The sequence below is a fragment of the Ambystoma mexicanum genome, chromosome 2q, assembly GCF_040938575.1.
Source record: "Ambystoma mexicanum isolate Mex_15411 chromosome 2q, UKY_AmexF1_1, whole genome shotgun sequence".
Lineage (NCBI taxonomy): Eukaryota > Metazoa > Chordata > Amphibia > Caudata > Ambystomatidae > Ambystoma > Ambystoma mexicanum.
Genome location: NC_090924.1, coordinates 443,320,315 through 443,342,852, shown reverse-complemented (window position 1 = coordinate 443,342,852; position 22,538 = coordinate 443,320,315).

The window sequence follows — 22,538 nt, the reverse complement described above, 5'->3', positions numbered from 1 at the left end:
AAGATGCAAACTGTATTAAAATGACAAAACTTTCTTATCACTGTCGATTCAGGTAAAAAATGTCATTCTGCTTTGAAAAAAATTCTATCTAGAAAATGCACAATATGGAACCAATTTACATGCATTCGAATGATATGTAGATGTAATTTTAAATGTGGGAGACGACCATGACATAGTAGTGGCATCACTCACTGACATCAAAACCAGAGTATTCTTACTCGTTACTCGGATTACGCGGACGAACAGTGCCGCGAAGTTCGTGCATAAGCACCATCATCATCCTCAACACGGTCCGTGAGAGGCAGGCTTCCCTGAACTCTGGCAGCTCGGTGATGCATTGCGGACTTGGCTCGCCTTCCGAAATGTAGGCCAAGCACCCGGAATTTTCACGGCAGCAGCAGTTCTCCTCCTCAGTTGGCATTAGCTCGCACCGATTGCACGTGCACCAGGTGGAGACGCCGTCCATGCGACATGGTCCAGGCTCTTCATCCGTTGACTGGTCCTCCCAACTGCCGTCCGAATCCCCATCGTTTTCGCGTGCTTGCCTTTCCAGTAGTTCTTCCTCGGTGTACTCGGGCTAGTACATATACGGCATTATTGTAGCCATTGTGTGGTAAAGAAAGTAAAATAATTTACAGAGATGGTACAGGTGTTCACAAGGCCTAGAAGCGGCGAAGGTAGCTGACCAGAGCACAGAAACGAGTCACAGAATACTCAAAGTAACACAGAGAGAGTAATGGAATCGAAAATCTGCTGCTGTGTGTTGTGAAACGGTGTGTTTATACTTATTGAGGAAAGAGGCGTCCTGCCATTTCCATGGCGACACGTCATTAGCTGAAGCGCTGCGAATGTTGACACGAGACGTGCTTTGGCGTTGGGAAATGGGCGGTACGCGTCTGCTGATGTCAGGCTCAGGGGCGGGGGATTTGATTTAGTGCCGCAAAAGCAGGTGAGCCAGGGCGATGGGGGGAAATTATAGGATTATCAGAAAATGGCGGCTGATTTCGAGTGCGTTAATGGACGAAAAGTCGGGTAAGGTCCATAGGAAAGTTTTCTACCATCTACCGATTTATGCTTAAAAACACATGGCCGAACCGTAGGGACAATAAAAAAAAAGTCCCGGAACTATCCTCTAACAGCCTCGTTTTCCGAACTAATTTTAACCAACCGTCAAACATGTTGGGCGCCATCCACTCGGGTACCCAAATCCGCTAAACAAGAACTTCTATTACCCTTAAACATTCTAGCATCTAGCATTCCGAAGCTACAGCTCTTTGGGTTGCCCACCAGATCATAGATTGAACCATCGTGAATCCCTCCCGTCGGCTCCCCAAGCGGCGAGGGGTCAGGCGAGTGATGTGTAGGGCTGAAAAGGAAGGGGAGGCAAGCCCATGGCTCCAGGTCCCCTCAGTCAGCTGTCCTTGGAGGCCTTGCAACAGGGGGAGCACTATTCATTAGGCGTAGGTAAGTGGGGAGTCAACTTTCCACCTACTGAATACCATTGGGTCAAATTCTCACTAACTCAGCTGGCCATAAGGCTATCTCTCTCTGATGTCAAGGGGGCCTCAGGAACACGCTGCCCGTCGGCTCCCTCCGTAGCTTCTGTTTCCTGGTGTGGGCTTGCCTCCAGACGACGCCAGCCCCTAGGCAGTCTCCGCTTGTCTTTCGGTGTGGGGCTGGAGGTGGGGTCCCCCAGGTCCTGTGTGCAGGGCCCTGCTGGGACTTCACTGGGTTTCTCAGACATCAGCCCCATTGCCTCATCCTCTGAAGAGATTACGTGATGTTGATTGTGAAGGTCAAAGAGAAGCTTGCACGGAAACCCCAATGATATCGAATCTTTTTAGCCCTCAACCAGGCCGTCACCTTCTGTAGTCGTCTTCTGTTCGCTACGGTAAACGGGAAAGATCCTGAAAGAGCTGTAATTTCGCTACTCTAAATTGTATCGAGGCTGAGTTCCTAGCTGCTAACATGATCTCCTCCTTCTGACGGAAGAAATGCACACAAGGAAGGACATCCGGCAGTAGGTTCCTTTTAAGCTGGGCTGTGGAATAAGCTCAGTGGGTTCTATCCAGCACCAGGTCTTTTTCTGGGGGGAGATCAAGGAGGGATCTAAATAGTGCTTCCACATACTCCGACATTCTTGATCTGAGACCTACCGGGGAATACCTCGCAGACGCACGTTATTCCTTCTTTACCTGTTTTCAAGTTCCGCCCGTTTTGCCGAGATGTCTTCCAGTTCTTCAATGAGCCTCACCCTTTCTGCGAGGACCTCGCTGTCGTGCGTATGCTCGCAGTTTAAGTTTTCCAGCTCATTGACTCTGGTCTCCAGACCCCCAGATGTGAAGTCAAGTCTGCAAGTGATTGGGCTAGAGAGTCCTTGGAGGTTTTGATTTCCGTTTTAATTTCTTGGGTGATATCTTGCTTAAAGGACCGTAGCATCTCCTCAAAGTCCTCTATGGAGAGGGCCATGTTTGAATGCTGCTTCAGAGACGGGGCTGGGTGAACATCTGCCGTAACTATGTGTGAGCAGGGTGAAGTTGCTGGCTGCGGCATCAGGAAGGCCTGTATTCCATGCGCTTTCCGTTTCCCTGCAGCTTTAGGCATCGCCCGTATCCCCAGTATAAGCTGTGTTAATGCGTTCAGAGCGCAGGGGTTTGTGCGTGGTTGGAGGGGACAGAATGAGAGTCTCTCCAGCAGGCGCTAATCTTACTTCTCCGGCTTGGGCTGAAGGAGGCAAAGGGGTATTCCCTATGTCATCACTCAAGGCTTCCAAATTTCCTGTGGAGATGTTTCAGCGTGTGCAGTTCTTATTGCCCCCAGTCCAGGGCGGGTGACTACATGTTTTAATGTGCACCCCAAGGCTACGCAATCACCCACCTGTCAGTCGCCGTCCGCGTGGGGGAGATCCCCAGTGGTTGTGGGTAAGTCGAGGTGTAAGGCAGATTAGGGCTGGGGCTTGTCAACGCTCATGCGGTGCCCTCTCCGGACCCCACGGACCCCCGCCAGGGTCCGGCCTCAGACAAATGCTTGGCGGGCTACAAGCGACCAGGGAGGAGGTTGCAGTGCAGGGCGCAATGTCCCTGCTCGCCTGAATACTCTCCCGCTCCAAGGTCTTCCCTCCTTCAGGCTATGACATAGGGCAGCGGCACTCAGGCTGTCAGCAGGACCGCCAGCCACCGGCGCGTCAGGCCAAGAGAAGTGGTCTACTCCCACTGGGGATGATAATATGGGCACAAGAGAAGAGGATTCCCCAGACGAGGATCCCCAAGAATCCCCAGCCTCCTCACAGGAGGAAGCAGATAATGAAGGGGATGAGGAGAGCCAGCCTCCTCCAAACAAAAGACTCAGAAAACTGAATAATCTCGAAGAGGAGGAAACCTCGGATATGTTCCAACCAGAAGAGATAAGAAACCTCAGATCGTCTGAGTGGGTGCCCTCACCGAGGGTAACTAAATATATGATGCAGAGATTGCGTAAAGCTTTAGAGAAGGAAGTCAGGCAACGGATGAGAGCTGAGTGTCCGAAACCGGATTTACCAGGCAAGGTGGCGGAAGCACCAGAACTCAATCCGAAGATGCTCTCTTTCGTATCCAAATCGAACAGAGATCCCAGGAAGGGCATAGACCGCTCCTGGAAGAGCTGCCAAGAAAAAGTCCTGGACATAGCTGGTCCATTAGCAAAGATTATGGACATGGCAGAACGAGCCAAGGACATTGGGGAGGAAGTGGACCCTGCAGTCCTAGCCAACTGGGCGCAGAGGGCGGTATGTCTTTTAGGCAACGCGAACTGCGCAATCTCATCAGAACGCAGAAGAGGCCTCCTGCTTAAAATTGACAACAAACTAGGGGACCTGTCGTCGTATGAGGCAAGCGAGTCGGTGCAAGGACTCCTATTTGGCGACACGTTTGGCAAGGAAATGGGGAGATTCGTGGGAACCTATACCTCATTAGAAAAGGCCCAAGCATCAATGAAAAAGATCTTTCCCGGGAGAGTTTTTGGCGGAACCGTCGGTCCAGAGGCCGAGCGACCGGTCGCTATCAAGCGTTCAGAAGGCCTCAAGGAAACAGGAACACCTACTGGGAGAACAGGCAACCAGACTCATTCTTCCCGACGAGAGGTCGTTTCCCGAGAGGGAGGAGAGGCAGAGGACAGGGAAGAGGATACAACTTCCCCACAGGTGAGAGTTTTTGCATACCCTCCGGTTGGAGAGAGGACAGCGTTATTCTGGGAGAAATGTCACTCGTTTTCCAGCGACGCCTGGGTTCTACAGACAGTAAAAGGCATGCACATAGACTTCATAGAGACCCCTACTCAGAGTCATATTCCCTGCCCTCTAGCCACGACCCAAATAGAGAAGAGTCTATTTCACGCAGAACTGCAAAAGTTAGCAGAGAAGCGAGCGATAGTGCAATGCGACTCTGCCCAGAAATTTGTGAGCACTATGTTTTTAGTTCACCAGAAAGAGAGAGTAAGGCCGGTGATAAACCTAAAAGACATGAACAGATGGTTAGTCTACAACAATTTAAAGATGGAAGGGACCCACCAGCTCAGGGATGCACTCAGGCAAGACGATTGGCTTGCAAGGATAGACTTAAAAGATGCTTACCTGACAATACCTGTGCACAAGGAGTTTCGCCCTTTCCTAGCATTCAAGGGGCAATTATGGCAATTTGCCACAATGCCTTTCGGGCTGGCCTCGGCGCCGTGGGCATTTACAAAGGTCATGAAACCAGTAGCAGCAGCGATCAGGGAGAAAGGGATTCGGATGATTATATATCTAGACGATATCCTGCTGATGGCCAGCTACAAGGAGACTCTCCTTTATCAAGCCGACTGGGTTGTGAAGCTCCTGACGTCTCTGGGTTTTCTAGTGAATCGGGAGAAGTCGGAATTGAAACCAACTAAGAGGTTAGAATTTCTAGGGTTTGTCCTGGATACCAGGACAGCTACGCTAGAACTTCTAAGCAGGAAAATAAGAGGCATAAAAAGAGAATTGAGGACATGTCTCAGCAAAACAGTGATTTCCCTCCGCACTATAGCGCGAGTGGTAGGCTTGTTAGCGTCCTTGATACAAGCGATCTTCCCAGGTCCACTTCATTATCGAGCCCTGCAAAGACTAAAAATAAAACGTCTACAGCAGGGCCTGCATTATCACCACCTAGTGCAGATCGATCAGGAATCCAGGACAGAACTACAGTGGTGGTTAGCGAATATGGAAGCATGGAACGGAAGAGCCATCTTCGGTGACCGTCCAGACCTGATAATAGAGTCGGATGCCAGCCGAGCAGGCTGGGGAGCCCGATGCAGGAATCTTCAGACAGGCGGGAGATGGAGCGTGGAAGAACTCCAGCTTCACATCAACTGTCTGGAATTATTAGCCGGATCATTTGCGATCAGGGCTTTTACGAAAGGAAAAGTGAATTCCTGTATTCTGCTGAAGATGGACAACATTTCAGCAGTCAGGTACATAAATCATTTAGGAGGGACGAGATCCAGATTGCTGGCGGAGATAGCCAAGGATTTTTGGCACACCTGCCTGGACTCTGGGACGTCAGTGGTAGCCGAGTACCTGCCAGGGTCGCTGAATGTGATAGCGGACTGGAACTCCAGATACCTCTCGGACTCCAGCGATTGGATGCTGGATCGGGAGACATTCCGACAGCTGGAGGATCTGTGGGGACCGATTCACACAGATCTGTTTGCGTCCAGACTGAACGCACAGAAAGAAAGATTCTTCAGCTGGAGGTTGGACCCACCAGCAGCGGGGGCGGACGCTTTCCTGCAGGACTGGAGAGGGCAGACTCTCTACGCTTTCCCGCCATTTATAATGATGAGCTGGGTTTTAGCGAAGTGCGCAGAGAAGCAGCGAGCCTCATAGTAGTAGCTCTGATTTGGAAATCGCAAGTATGGTTTCCGCGGCTCATGGAACTGCTAATAGATTATCCGAGACTATTACCTCAAGGAGTGAGCCTGCTCACAGACCCAGCTGGGTCATTTCACCCTCTGAGAGTGAAGGGGACGCTGCCACTGATGGCGTGCAGGATAACAGGAGACGCTGGAATCTCCCAGGAATTTCGGCGCAGGCTGCAAGCCTCATCGCCGAGTCTTGGGCACCTTCCACCAGAAGGAGCTATGACGCAGCTTGGAATAGGTGGTCGACGTGGTGCAGAAGGAGAAAGATTCATCCAGTTTCTGCCCCTCTAGTCGAAATATTAAATTTCCTAGCAGAACTGCTACAAGATGGTAAGGCTTACAGGACCATAGGAGTTTATAGGTCCGCAATCTCAGCAGGGCACGTGCCGATAGAGGGAATACCAATAGGAGAAAATATAGCAGTGATCAGACTACTGAAAGGGATTAGATTTAGGAAACCTCCACTACCAAGATACAAATCGCTGTGGGACGTTTCCACAGTGCTGAGATTTCTTGCAGATTGGCCAAACAACAGATATCTGTCTTTGGGACAGTTATCCGGAAAACTAGCTATGCTCCTGTGCTTTGTATCATGCAGGAGAGTAGCAGACGTGAGAGCCCTAGAGATCAATAGAAAGACTTTTGGTCTGGATGGAGTGACATTCAACATAGTTAGAAGGACAAAAACGGACTCTTCATCAATCACTTACCCGTACATGCAGGATCACCCCAAGTGGTGTGTAGCGACATGTATTAAAGAATACGAGGCTAGAACGGCAGAAGTGAGGCCGGCAGGGACAACCCAGCTTTTGATAGCGCGCAGAAAACCACATAGGGGGGTTGCTACTGCCACGATAGCGAGATGGGTGAGAGACATCATGAACCTGGCAGGCATTGATATGTACAGATTTGGGGCGCACTCAGTCAGAGGAGCGATGGCCTCAAAAGCATTAGGACAAGGCGCAGCGTTGCAAGACATCATGAAAGCAGCAGATTGGGCTAGCGATGCAACATTTAGAACGTTCTATTTTAGACCAATTAATACGATAGCTGATCCAGTATTGAGAAGCTTTGAACAAGCTTAATGCTCGCCTCCGTCTTGACATAGAATGAAGAGTCCCCCTGCTAATAGCACAGGGAGCTCTTAATTCTATTAAAGACAAGGAGGCGAGCATTAAATTCCCGGCCCGAATACACAAGCAGATGCAATGATAACATAAATGACTTGATGTAATGTTTATAATTAATTCGATTATTCCTTCCAGAATAGGGTGTGTATTCCCCGCCCTAACATGTACATTTTGTTTCCTCCTGGCATTAGGGGATGAGCAAAAGAACAGCTGAAACGCTTAAAGGACCGTATTGCCTGGAGCGAGCTCGCAAGTTCAAGTGTGAGAGGCCATTACAGCATTGAGTAGAAAGTGCGGATCAAGTTGACCTGTTGGTTACACGGTTTGGGAAAGGATTGCAGTTCGAGCAGTTAAGAAGAGGAAGGACTAAGGGACAGGAAGGACTAGGTCACATGGCCAGAGACTATGGGACTACAGGATTGATGGGACTTGAAGTTTTGTTTAAAAAAAAAAAAAGTTAAATTTGAAAATGAAAGTTTACAAAGTTATATTTGTTGAAACTGCTGGAGAGTGGAAAATAAAGAAGAAGAAGCTTAATGCTTGCCTCCTTGTCTTTAATAGAATCAAGAGCTCCCTGCACTATTAGCAGGGGGAATCTTCATTCACACAGTCACAAGTGTAACTTCACCCCATTGAAGGATTTACTAGTGCAAGGTTCTTTGAAGCAGTTGTGCCACGAGGCATAAATATAGGAGCCAATGCTTTAGGTGACAAAATAGCTTTTGTTTGGGGGGCTGGAATGGGTGGAGGAATATTTTCCAACAAATCTTCTAGAGCCCTTAACAACAAAGTTATAGGTGAAGTCTCCCCTAACATTTATATATTTACATCAGCCGTTACCCCTGTACTCTGCATCTCAGAGTTAAGCAATAGAATACTCATGTCCAGGACTTCAATGTGTTCCGTCGCTGGTTTGAGAATTTGTCAATTGGACCCTTGATACCAGATTTTGCTAGTTTCTCAAGGTTTTTCCTCTTCCGTGTTGCCTCCTTTGTGGAAGATTTCTTTGTTTCACTTATCTTTAGAGACTCAGTGGGTACCATTGCCCCTTCCGGCAAGGTTGGAGTTGTATTTTCTTGAGTGCACTTTTGGAAGTGTGAGAGCAAGCTGTTTTCCCAGCTAAGATTCCTCAAGAATTGTCAGGATCCCCTATGCCTTTATTTCAAGGGGATTATCTTATTTTTTTATTTCTTCGCTTGGTGATAAGTCCTCGATATATTTGTTGATGAGTCTAACATTCTTATGTCATCTTGGATGATGATACTATTCTCCCCCCGGTTTAGGTGGCAGCCGTGCCTGGTCATAGAGTGACCGTCAGTTTGCATGTAACTTTCACAAATAGAAGGGCCAGGCCATTGAAACAGAGTACTCTGCTGTAAACTAAGCTGCACTGGAGGTGAATAGGGTAAAGGCAGAGACCAAGAGGCAAAGGCAGACATGCTTTTTTCCAGCTGATGATAGAGACTTAGACTCTACCTTAAAATAAATAAAGCCCTCCAAAAAGGCCATTTTGGAAGCCATGGCATTGAGTATCATTAGTTGGTCTCTGAACTCTTCTGCTATAATTTCGTGTGTGTTTGCCATTTGAGTAGTGTAAAGTTAAGGCATGAAGTCCTGATCCGGGCCTGTAAGGAATCTCATGTACCGAGGTATGCATCAAAGGAAAACCACCATGGTTGTAGGCACAAGGCTGAGAAGAGTGATCGATCTGGAAGTCAGTGGCCTCAAATCTTGGGGAGTTCTACCGCAAACAAAACCGGGAACTGTGATAGATTTCTGTCCGTAATTTGCTGCACCTCAGATGAAAATGAAATATGGTGTGCTTCCAACAGGCTCGCTACAGTTACTTCGATAAGATCGATCTCGGTTATAAGGGCGCTGTTGCCCTGACTGGGCATGGTCAATATAGATGTATCCATTGGGGATAAGTTATTAGCACTGAGTCATTGCCGATGATGACACTTAAAAGGGGCATATCCAGATTAATGGCGGCCACGTTGCTTAACTTGCAAGCTAGTACTAGGCTATCCAACAGCTTCTCTGCTGGGGATGACTTGACTCCACTTCTAAGCGAGTAATAGGTCTCGAGGGTAGGGGGTCTCGAGGTTCGGCACCTGCATTTTCCTCATGAACGCTTCCTTGAGTTTACTGAAAGCGTCTGAAGCCTCTGGGGCCATTGGACGTGCCCCTTCTAATTGGCCCGGGGGATCAGAAGAGTCTCCGCTCTTCCGGGCCTTGGTACACCCCTTTGGACCCTTCACAGAGGTCCTAGTGGACGTGCTTCCTTTGGTGCCTGTATTATTCTTGCTTAAAAAGAGCTCAATAGTCTGGAGTCTCTCCTGTAAGGGTCTAACTCCTTGAGCTACTGCCTCAGACAATGAATCTCCCAGCACTTCCTTAAAACTGTGGGCTAGGTCTTCATAGCCTGCCTCTTCATCACTCCACTCAAAATTGGACATCTTATGTGCTGACAGGTGCCTTAAAATTACCTTAGAAAGGTGTAGTGGCACGTCCACTGAGATTCACTTTGAGGCTGCACCTTCTCTGCTTCCAGTACGAGACTGAGATCTTGCAGGGATTATTATGCTATCCCTAGGGTAAATAGCCACTGAAGGAGCTTATTATTAGCCAACAACCAACAGATCTTAATGCACACACGAAATATAGGAGCTAATTCCTGCTCCGTCGTATCACACATACTCTCGACTCCTTCAAATTCTCCTGTAACGGAGATTTCGGAGCTTAGCTCCTCCCCCCAAGGGTGGGGGCTCGTATGACGAGCGATGCCTCGTTCTTCACATAGGGGGAATCCTTCTTCCCCTGAGCCGCGCTCGCTCCCCGGCCCTGCCTCCACAAGGGTGGGGGCCGGAGCAGCTCTCTACGCGGCCCGCTGCAGCGGATTCCCCTCGGATCCCGAGGGTGGGGGCCGCCTGCCTCTTACGTGAGCGAGGAAAGCAGAGGCTTTCCTGCTCGTGGCAAACTCCGCCCCCCCAAAGGTGGGGGCCCGCCCGCTCTCGGCGCGAGTGCAGCGCCGTAGGCCTGTGAGGAGATCTGCAAGCCCCTGCGGTGCCGGTAGTGCGGCACGGGGCCGCAGATCCCTCTCCGTCTAAACGAATATTACTCGGCGAAAAGCGACACCGAATGTTGCGCCGCTGCGCGCGCGCACCCCACCAGGGTCTAAACACTCCACAAAGTCCCTAATACGTGTAAATCCTCACACATACACAAAGAATCACGGAGCAACAAAAGAAAGGTACACTTATCTTGGAGAGCAGAAAAAGAAGAGGAAGGACTAAGGGACAGGAAGGACTAGGTCACATGGCCAGAGACTATGGGACTACAGGATTGATGGGACTTGAAGTTTTGTTTAAAAAAAAAAAGTTTGAAATGAAAGTTTACAAAGTTATATTTGTTGAAACTGCTGGAGAGTGGAAAATATAGAAGAAGAAGCTTAATGCGTCTTGACATAGAATTCAAACTCACAACTGATTGTTGTGACATCAGCTGCCACAGAGAAATGTCAGGCTGTCTCTGGGGCACGTGGCATGGATAGGACCAAAACCCACAATGATGTTTCATCTGACCTGGTTTTTCATACCCTAGAAGAAGAAAGGAAGGGTGTGGGTCATACAGTGTTAACCTCTTGCACTTCTGATTACCAACCATTTTAAAACATTTTAAAAAACACCAAGGTAATGCTATAAACCGTACTACTTATGTCATTCCTGCCATTAATGACGTCTTAGCACAAAAGAACAGGCATAGGAGAATCATTTTAAGAAAAGTTACTGATGATGTATGATTCGTAAAAAACACACTTGGACTGTCGCTGGTCAGAAGAACACCCTGACCCTAATGGCTAAGAGATCTCCATAGGAGGCCGGTGGTGCCCCCCCCCCCGGCTAATAGGGATAGCAAGGAGACTTTGACACGCAGAAACGGTAGCAGTTGTAATTGATCAACGAAGGGACCTCGGATTGAGAACAAGGGACACCACACGAACAGAGCAAGTTGTCCCACTCACGGGCTGAGCAGTAAACACCTTACAAACATCACGTCCATTGACAGTGAGCAGAGTGAGGAACACACCGCGAGCGGAGCTCAATCCAGCTTGCACAGTCTACCACTGCCTTCTTCCAGAGCAACACTAAAAGCTCCGGATGAGGGGACGGAAGGAACCGCCTGTTCCGCCATTGTGGGCCACATTTGGAGTGAAGCCCAGTATGAAAGAAATCGGATACTGAAGAAGATGACACCAGTTGGTTTGGTCATCGTAACCGGTCGACCATAGAATCATGGGGTTTCTCATGATTATAATGCTGTCCAAGAAATAGGCTGAACACATTTGGAAAAAAAAGTCTTTGTCCTAGCTAGGCTAGATGCCACTAGGCTTTTGTTGGTGAGATTAGTATCTCTATGTTTTAATATTACATTAACAAGGTCTGATGTGTATAGGCTTCAACTTAGTAGGTGAATAAAACTGTTGAAAATCGAAATAGAAGGAGCCTTTCAAAAACACACAGTGATATGATATGGTATTTATAACGCGCCTATACACAAGTGTTTCAAGGTGCGAAGAGGCAAGAGAGGCAGAGCAGAGAGGGGGACAGAGACAACGATCTTACTGCCTTCTGAAAACATCTATCTTCAACTGATTTCTTAATGCACTGTATATTTTTCTTTACCTACAAATGCAAAGTGTTTTCTACCCCTGTAACTAAGAATCTATCTGTAACAAGCGCCTCAATTCCCCTGGGCTGTCTGTGCGCTCTTCAAATGAGAATAAATAAATAAATAAATAAATGACTGGGCCAGGTGACATTGAGATTGTGGGGGGGAGGGGAAAGTACAGTGGGGGAGCAGGAGGGGCAGTGTTGGTACATGGGAACAACAATAAAAATAAATCGTATAAATAAGCAATAATTAAAAGTGTGGCCAGCTGGTAGCAACTGCAAGGTAAGTGCAGACATCAGGTGTCAAGTGCTGATAGAGAGCAGTAGGGATACAGAAAACAGTCCTCAAGTGCAGGGGATGCCAGAGAGGCAGTGCAGGGATGCAACTGGAGGGGGAGGGGACCTGGGACCGAGATCAGAGGGTAGCTAGGTGACAAGTGCAGTTTCAGTTTCAGCCAGGAGTTCAGCAGGGGAGAAGAGGAGAGAAAGCCGAAGCAAAGAGGAGGGTTTTGAGGTGCTTCTGGAACCGGAGATGATCCTCCTCAAGTTTCAGGGAGGCTGTTCCAGAGGCAGGCCCCAGCCGAAGAAAGAGATCTACCACCAACTCGTTGTTTGGCGAAGCGACTGACCTTGAGGTGGTTGGAGGCGGATGAGCGAAGAGCTCGAGAAGGAAGATATTTACGAAGAGAGAGTTGAAGGTATTTAGGCCTCAGAAGGCCTTGTGGACAATGCAGAGGGTTTTGAGCTTAATCCTCGCAGCTACTGGGAGCCAGTGCAGAGATACAATTCCTGGGCTTGAGGCCAAGGACATGTCTCGCAGTCCTGTTCTGGATGAGTTGCAGAGGGCGGAGAGTAGAAGCATGCAGATTTAGAAAGAGGCTGTTGCAGTAGTTCAGGCTAGAGAGAACCAGAGCTCTGGAGACAGTGAGCTTCTGGGGGAAGGGGAGGAAAGGAAGAATACCTCTGATGAGGTGCAGCTGGTAGTGTGACTTCTTAGAGACGTCATAGATGTGAGGAGAGAAGAAAAGGGTGGAGTCGAAGATGATCCTGAGGTTTTTAGCCTCACATGGGGGTGCAGGGAGAGGGCCAAGAGAGACCGGCTAGAGAGTGAGCTGTAAGCTGGGGGTAAATGAGCCAGACTTGTGATTGGGTGAACCCTTAATGCGGTGGTAATATCGTTACAGCTGCATTTAAGGGCTACTGCCAAACTCGTGATGAGGCCCTATATTTTTTGTCCAAGGATTTGTATTGGAAATGTTCCAGCCTGAAAGTTAACATGAAGACAAGTGACCATAGTTTGTTAACTTTTGTCCTGGATTTGAACATTCCTCAAGCACAGGAGCTTGAATCAAAAATTGTGGTTTACGTCAACCCATCAAATCACTCAATTGTTTGCAAACCAGCCTTTGCTATACGTTTTCATGAATGTATTTTGCATATGGGGCACAGGATAATGGTATATTGTTAAATCCTACTACATACGATAAAGCAGTTCAATCAGCTCTTCGTAACTTATGTCTGTAACTTATGTCTGTAAAGCACATAGTTCCCAGGCCTCAAAGAAGAGTTATTTATGAGCATAAGTATGACTACCAAGTTTCGGAGAAGAAGGGTACTCTTAACAAAGCTCTGAGACTTCTTCAGAAAGCTCTGATAAATTATGACAAGCAGGCAAAGGTAATAAAAAGAAATGATAAGAACTGGGTTAAGGGACATCATTTTACCCTATTAATTGAAAAGTTGCAAGTTCCTTTTGGAGATTGGTGAAAAACCCTTACGCCAGCAATCTCTTCAGTCCCATCTGATTAAAGCTGAGAGTTGGGAGGCCCATTTGTCCGCATTATATGGTGAATTGTGTCCAGTTTCAGGGGTCCCCTCCTAAGATACACGTTGGTCAAAGGACGTTGAGGCAGATTTGTTGGATTTGTAAGCTTCCAATACCCTTCGACCAGATGGTCTGGCAAATGCTCTAGTCTGCTTTTCTGAACTTTTTATTTCAGGACATTTTGATGTCCAACGAACTCCCTCCTTCTTGTAAGAAAGCCCTGATTTTGGTTATATACAAGAAGGGCAATAGATGAATTCCCTGAAACTATCTCTGCTGGACTCCTTGAGTAAAATCTTCGATGCACTGATTTTGAAACAATTGCAGTTTTGGGCCTCAAATAATGGTTGTGTTGATGTCAATCTGGCTTTAGACCGGATTTAAATACATCTCACAACTGTTTTGCAATTCATTTGCTATGATCTAAGGCTATCCAAGAAAAAGGGGGTATTTACTGTGCTTTTCTAGATATATAACAGGCTTATGATCGAGTAATCCGTTCTATTCTTTGGCAAAAACTGCACGGCCTTGGGTGTCCACATGGAATTATTAGCATGTTAATTGCATTACACTCGGACACCAATGTGAGAGTCAGGTTAGATCAGAACGTCAATTACTCAAGATGGATAAATACCCATTGTGGACTATGCCAGGTTTGTGTGTTGGCTCCATTTTTATTTAACATTTATCTTAATAATCTGGGTACGGTCCTTTTGATTCAAAACTATTGCAGTTCGAAACAATGTATTGAACCCTTTGACTGGACACCAAGTGCACCGCATGCAGGAACCTGTATGCAGTGACAGATGTCCTGCTCTGGTCCATTGTCCTCCAAAAACAATGAGGGGGGTAGCAGAAGCTGACGTGCAGGAACAGGTGTCCGTGTCCCATCCTGGTCTGCTGTTTCTTCACGCATGCTGCACAATGAAGGGGTGGAGTACAGGCATCACCTGGGTATGCAGGATCAGGATCAGTGTTCCACTCTTGAATGCCTAATGCGTTTTTATTCAGGCATTTGGAGCGGGCAGGGCAACTAATAATCCCTTCCTGTAAGTGGTTGCTGTGCTGCTTGGTGCGGCGGCACCAATGAGACTCAAAGAGGGAAGACGGATCACAACCATCCAGATTAACTGGTTAACTGTACCTGGTCTTTGTCTCTACCCCAGGAGCCAGCAACAGTCCAGTGACAATCTGGAGCCCAAGAAGACAGTCAACTCCCAGAACCTTAAAGCCCTCGCTCCACACTTGGAACACTGTGGGCTTTGAAAGGACTTGCCGATTTGAAACTCCTCAACTCAGTACTCAAAGACCATCAGCAGCCCCCAACACCTTGTAAGAGCCCACCCTGCCAGAAGAAGCCCAGCAGGTACCTCAAGTGTCCCTGAAGCCCCCGCTCCAGGCGTCCAAGGACATCAGCAGCTTACAGGGGCTTGTAAGATTCCACCCAACAATGGATGCCCTGTTGGCAGTTCCAGAGACCTGGAGACCCCCACTCCAGGATCCAGGGCCACCAGCAGCTCCTGGAGCCTTGGAAGAGCCACAACAATGGTCTGCAGGTTGCCCACAGCAATGCCAGAGGTTGAGATTAATTCTAAACCTTCCAGCCATTAACCTCTTTTGTTTTGCCTGTATTAAGTGAGCCGCTGTTGAGAGACATATATTACATTGTACAGTTAGGTTTGTCTTCATTGGCAAGCGAGCCGGAGCGGTAGCACATGTGGTCATGGGTACACATTTTCTGATGTCTGTTGACAGGTATGTGTATGTATGTGGAGAGGGAGCCGCGGCATGAGACTAGGCAGAAAGTATTATTTTAACGCTGTTCACCCCTTTTGCTGGTTGCATTCATTTTCATTTCTCCAAATGTCCATGATGCACGTTTTGTGCTTTGCTTTCTTTCTGCTGAATTGTGTGTTGTGTGTTGTTTTTATTTTTATCTCATGTGAACATCGCTATCCTGTGTGTGTGCGGGCGCGTCCACTGTCATCGGTAAAACTTTGAAGCAGATGAGTAATTCAGCCACATCTGGTTGCAAAGCCACTTCAGGGTTATTTTTTACATTTTACTCCTGACAAACTGTAATGAGTGGGAAACACGGCTGGGTTTTTACCACCTTTGAGAATTTCCAGGTCCTCGTGTGACCATCTTTCCCAACAAATCTGCTTTGATCAGTGATGGATGTCAACAAAAGGGCACAAATGATTCGTGTAATCGTTCCACTAGGTCTCATTGTATATCTCTGCTGATACCAGGGAAAACTGATTTAGCTCTTGGAAGACCATTGGTCTAAATGTGGAGGATGTGTTTCCAAGAGCCTTACAATCAAATCCCAGATCCAGCACTTGACCCAACTGTGTGATCCTGGTCAAAATATGACGACATTAGTTTCTTTTATTGCCAAAAAAGAACCATTTTGCGGTGATGCCGTTCAGGTTGTGCTGTAGAAAAAGGTGTACATTTGGCGGGACACACAGAGGCGTGCTAAATAACATACTCTCCAAAAATGTGTTTCCTTAGTTTGCATAGACACCTGCTTTATGCTCACGTAGATAAGGTGCAGGTCCACCATGCCAATTAATTCTGGCTACACCAGTGGCTGGGCACAGGTTTCAGAATTGAGTGACCGTGGGCTTGCATATCCAGAATGTTTGCATCATTTTATGTTGCTAGATTCCACTGGACATACTTGCAGGCAAGATAATAGTGTGACACAATTTTAGTCATATTGTGGAAGCCCCCCCCCACCCCCTTAAAAAGTACAATGCGCTGATGGGGACCCGACGATGGATTACACGTGTTCATTTACCTTGGGAGACTAGGATTGAGAAAACCTACAATTGTTTGCGTTAGCGCAGCACATGTGTATGATGCTATTAAGAGACAAACTTGAAAACTGTCTTTCAACCATGCAATGTTGTCAACTGGTGGCAATATGGTGGAATAAGTTCTGAGAACGATAGTAGGAACGTTTCGACATGGATTCTTCAGAAAACAGTGACAATTATTTTTTAGGAGAATGTGCTACATAGCATTGATCTGTTTTGTTTTTAATGAAAAACAAAATGTTTCAAGTAGCATAGGACGACATGTTCACTTCTGTTTGTTTTTTCAATCTAAAAGATTGTAACCTCATATGATCCTTCTGCAACAACGCACCAAATGATTCATGGGTGTTGCACTATACAAATATCAATAAAGCACAGTCTGTAGTGCTACGCTGTTTGAAGTGGCAGCAGTTTCTGCTGTTACTGCAATATCAATATCTGTCGAGATCAGTTACCCGTAGTCACAAACAGCAGACATAGAGGGCAGTTAAAGAGTAGAGCGGGACAGATGTATTTTCTTCATTTCTTAAAATCCGTGATGATAGCCATCATTGCCTCCTGGTTCTCCTTGACCTCTCAGCAGCATTTGACACAGTTGACCACCAGACCCCCACCAACAATCTACATCACTGCATCAGGATCAGAGAGATCGTGCTAAGCTACTTCAAATTGTACCTTGCTAATCGCCACCAGTTTGTACAAATGGTTTCCTCCAGATCACCACCTCAACTCATCTCCTATGGACTTCTGCAAGAATCCATCCTCTTCCCTGTGATCTTCAATCTTTACATGGAACCCTCCTTGCGCCACACAACATTCACATCCACCAATCTGCATATAACACGCAGCTCTGCCTCAAGATATCCTCCATCGAAGACATCCACAAGGTTATGGCCTGCCTATCATTGATCTAGTTGTGGATGTCCAGTGCTTATCTGAAGCTCAACCCCTCCAAGACTGAATTCCTACTGCTGACCAACAACACTGAACATCCAGATATCCAGACATGGCTCTCTGCTATGCACCTTGAGTACTTCACACCACAGCTAGCCACCTGCACAAAGTCCCTTGGATTCAACATTGCCAGACACCTCTCCTTCAAACGGCACACAGCAAGGAAGACACAAATTGCTTGGTGCCAACTTTCTCACCTGTGAAAAATGAAGCTCTTCATCTCAGAAAACTTCAGATCCGCTGTCCAAGCCATGGTCCTCTCCCACCTGGATGTGGCATTGTCCATTTGGAAGGCCTTCCGGCAAATATCCCAGCTCCCATGAGAAGTGTCCTGCATGCTGAAGCATGGCTGATAAAAGGACTACGCAAATGCGACATCACCCTGACCCTCATCGAACTGATCCACCAGAAGTAAACACATGTGCAGACTTGAACTCCACTGGTTCAGGAAGGAAAAAAAACGGAAGACAGACCTTTTTCTGTCTTTGCCTCAAGACTCTGGAACCTCCTACCCATCAACATACAACTCACTGACTCGCTTTTACTGTTCATGAGCTTCAACCTTCCTCTACAAGGGATGGCTCTTCCCTAATGCCTAGGCCCATATGCTGTCCACTACCCACCTAACCTGAGACTGGGGAATCTGATCCTGACTGTTTTCTCCCCTGGTTACTTGCAGATCCATTGCTGACTATTGGCTAGATCCTCACTCCCTTGTTTTCATGTTCCCTAACCTATTTTTTCTCCTAGGATTGTAAAGCACTCTTTTGCTTCCGAGGCTAGGCCTGCACTCAATAAATACCCTTATAATAAAAATGATTTCCTGCCAAGGCAGCAGTATATGGAAACAATGCATTCAAAGGTAAAACTGGTCCTCCAGCTACTTGAAAATTGATGCCATGAATAAAGATTGTATTCAGCCTGTACAGCAAGAGGGAGCATTATTGTCCAAATCTATCAGGCAGAGGGGAACTTGCATTCTTCTGAAACAGGTCATCATACATCAGATGCCAATATTTCTTTCTTCGATGCTGTCAGCAGAGAATTTACGCAAGGAGTGAAACCACTCCAGAAATTTTGGACATAGATGAATGAAACATGCATCCTGCCAGAAGTGCAATTGCCAAAGAACTGTACTTTTACCACTACTTGGCAAATATTTACAATTCATAAAATGTTGGCATATCCTTCAGATCCTGCTCTTCCTTCCTGATATCCACCTGAACACCACCATTGTGAGAGAAATGTTCTCTTAGCCAGTGCCTGCCAGTTAAATGGCCAATTTATTTTCCCTAATGACAAATTTGGAGATTGAATGTTTAGGCGTGAATGGTAGAAGAGCACAGAAAAAAAATTGGACATCATGGCACATTACAGAGAGGCTTGTATTTTCTAGAATGTAGACATTCGCCTTCTGCCATCTTGTTGGTTATTTGCCCAGCACCATAACAAAGGCTATGGGATGGCATTTTCAGATCCAAAATATTGGAGTACTTTCTAACTGGATGCAAGACACTGTGAGGTTTAGCAAACATAAACAATCAGTACATGCATCCAAACAGTGAAAACAAAGTTAACGAAAAAGAGACTGAAAATGGATTTTGTTGTGAGGGGAACTTGAGGCAATGGTACAACTCAGAAACAGAAACCAGATTTCAGAGATCTTTATTTAGTGAGACGTCATTTAGGATTTGGGTTGGACAAATGGATACGATGATAAACTTTGAAACTAAAGAGGGACTTCTATATAAACACTGTCAAGTTAGGCTAATGAAAAATAAGTGGCTATTGGGTTCCAAGTCTCCAGTATAGCAACTCAAAGTAATGCCTAATCTTTAGAAGCCCTCACCCCTCCTTGGACACCCTATGCTGCAAAGGAAAAATTCAAAGCATGTGGAAAATAAACCTAGTCTTGGGAGTCTTTAGCCTCAAGACTACTGTAATCTAATAAACAAATGTTCCAAGGGTTTGCCAAAGCAATCAATTCTTAAATCCTAGGGGGTCATTACGAGGTAGGAGGTAACCATGCCGCTATTAGTGGAATGGCTACCCCCTTACCAGGTACCGGGTTCCTTGAATGAGGAATTACCGGGCCATTCCGACCTTGGAGGGCCCGGTAATTCCTCATTCAAGGAACCCGGACCCGGTACATCCCCATTCGAGCCCCCCATAGGGCTCAATGGGAATGGGGAGCATGCTAACAATGGGCCTGTTGATAACGGGCCCGTTGTTAGCATGCTGGGCTGCTCGCGGAACCCGCTAAGGCCACCTAGTAAAACCAGGCGTCATTAGCGGGTCCTGCAAGCAGAACTCGTAATGAGGCGGTAAGGGGTTGACGGCTCTGGCACCTTTACCGGCTCTGTTAACCCCTTACCACCAGGGTCAGAATGACCCTCCTAGTCTTAAAGTCTGTTCCTAAGGCATACAAATCAAACAAACAAGGGTCCCTGTGTTGGCTCCTGCAGGAGTTACTCACAGTCTAGACTTCCTTATGCCACTCTGTTTTGACCACACTCAGGTCCTTTTCCATGTGGTTCTACAGTAATTTCGTCTTAGGTCTCTTTGAGGTCTTGCAGTCAAAGGAACCCATAGGCTTCTGCCTACTTCAGGGTGCTCAAGATTCTATGGCAGTCTCTCCTAGATATTGGGTTGCTCAGTTTTCACATCGAGTCTTTCCTAGACCGTCTGTTTCTCAGGATTCCCTGCAGGTCCCTTGTGGACATTTGGACTCTCAGGGTTCACCAAAGGTCCTTCCTGCACCTTGGCTTCATTTGTTACACTCACATGGTCTCTGTGGGGACGTTGGGGCACGGTTGCAGCCCTCCCTGGAAGTGGATCACCCCTATCTGGCTTCTTCCTCTGCAAATATGCTGTGGGCTGCGACAAATGGTGACACTGCTCCTGCGTGGATATGAGAGAACATGGGGATGCTAATCTGTGAAAGTTGTCTCTCTCGAACCTTTCTTCCCAAAGTGTGGTGAGCATGCACCGACCCATATAGGCTCACATGTTGATTAATGATAATGAGCTCTCTGTCCTGCTACTCTCTGCAGGGGTGCTTCTTGATGGTACCGAGTTCCTTCACTGGCCCCTCGTACGTGGTAGCCCGGTCCAGCTGCGATTATGCCACTTCTTATGGTGTCTTTCAGTTCTATTGTCTCTTCTCGTTGTTGAAATGTTTTGTATTGTTAATGCATCTCTTCTGATTGCTTCCTTTAGGTGGATTTGAGGCCCGGCAGCGGCCTTGGAGCACAAGGCGAAGCCGGATGGGAGAGGACAGGATCCGCGATGGTCCGACAACAGGTAAGTGGTGGTTTAAGGTTAAGCGCAAGGTCAGATGGCGGCGCAACCTTAAACTGAATGTCTTTAATGTTTAACCTTGTCTTTTGTATTTCTTGCAGGTGCCGTCTTCGTGAATGAGGAGCACGTCATGCTGCGGTGTCAAGTTCAGGATTTCGGCAGGGATGAAGCTGGAATGCTGGATGCCAGGTTCGACGAGAGGCGCGTGCTGGCGAGAACAGGTAGGTAAGTTTGAAGCTGGAGTCCAAGAGGTGAGTCTGCAGTCAGGCGGCGATGAGCGTTACGCTGCATGCAAGTGCAGAATAACATGAAGCATTCGCATGAAGGCTGGGTGGGCTTATATAGTCGAGTTCCCAGCCAATCCTACTAGCTCTGGCTTACCAGCCACACCCTGCCACTCCTATATGATGCTGCACATGCAACCCAGTTCCCCTGCAGCCAAGCCCAAACCGAATACACGTGAAAAGTTCCTGTGCTCATGAATAAAGCACTCCTGCACCAAATAGACGTCTCAAATTTACATTTGTTCATGAGCCTGGCACCAAAGGTGCCAGGACTGAGTCCAGCTGGGCCCCCTGTGCTTGATTGCCCCAAAGGGATGAATAAGATCTGTGTTCCTCCTTGTCTCCAACCCCTGATGGTGCGGGGTCTGTGTTCTTGGGCCAGTGGCCATGACATCAGGATTCATGATTGGTGACATTAGGTTTTAGGATTCATGACAGGTCCCTTGTGGACCTTGGGTTTCAGCATTGACACCAGCCCTCTCATGGGCTTTGGCCCCTCCTGCCAGAGTCTGGAACCCCTTATTATCTTTCCTCCGGGGTTGCTGGTGAAAAGCCCTAGGCTTTGACTTTCTATTTCCCCAAGAAGTTGAGTGGGCCTGTGGTGCCCTTCTGGTCAGCATTCCTCCTCTAGAGCTTCCAGCTGTTTAACTCTCCTCCCAGTCTATGCAGGCCTTCCTCTGGGCAGCACTCCCTCCATTCTTCCTTGGTCCAGCAGCCTCCCCTTGTATCAATGGAGCACCCGCAGTTACTTCTGCTTCCTCCCGGTCCAAGAAAATGAATGCATTTTTTCAGCCCCTTTTAAACCTATGAGGTGTTTTCTGCGGCTGATTCCAATTGTTTATTTACCCAGGGTTTTTGTATCCTCTCCTGGGATTGCCCAATTCACTTATGAGTCTTAATTCCAATAATTATTTCATTATTGGTTGAGGATAGTAATTGGTTCACAAGGTAATGGCTTCTAGCACGGTTTGATTGGACCTGCTGCAAGATTCTTTAAGGGTCTGTGATGTGCAGCACCATCTTGGAATTCCTAAAATTGAACTTGGCGGCTCTGCCCTGCTCCGCGGTCTCTTCTGCTGGTGCAGTGTTTTCTCGACTTTGGGTGCTGGAATACCTGGATGGCGAACACAGCACTGCTTGTTTCTATATACCGGTCTGGTCTACTTCCTTGTGGGGTATTCTAGGCAATGGAGTTCTCGGCTGTGAGAGTGCAAAGGGTTGTCTTGTTGTAACGGCCAAGATACACTCTCTCTGAGACCTGTATGCACTCCAGTGCCCTACCTGTAAAGCAAGCAAACTTAGTATCCCAGTTAGGGCTCCTGGGCAATGTAGTTCACTGTAGCAGAGGTGGCTGAAACAGCAAGATGGTCTCAGGAAATTAATTGAGGACCCTCTCCAATCACTCTTCAAGCCCACATCTGGTAGTGAGAGGTTAGCCCATCCTCTGTGTCTCGCTCCCCTTATACAAGAGTGTGGGAAGTTCTTGCAACTCACCACAGCAGTTGAACGAGAGCAAGTAAAGGCATATAGTAACCAACCAGGTATTCAAATAGCGTACACTAATTTTAAAGCACATGGATTAGCCATTTTTTCCCGCATTAGTAAGCAAATTAACCTTTCTAGCTGACTTCCTC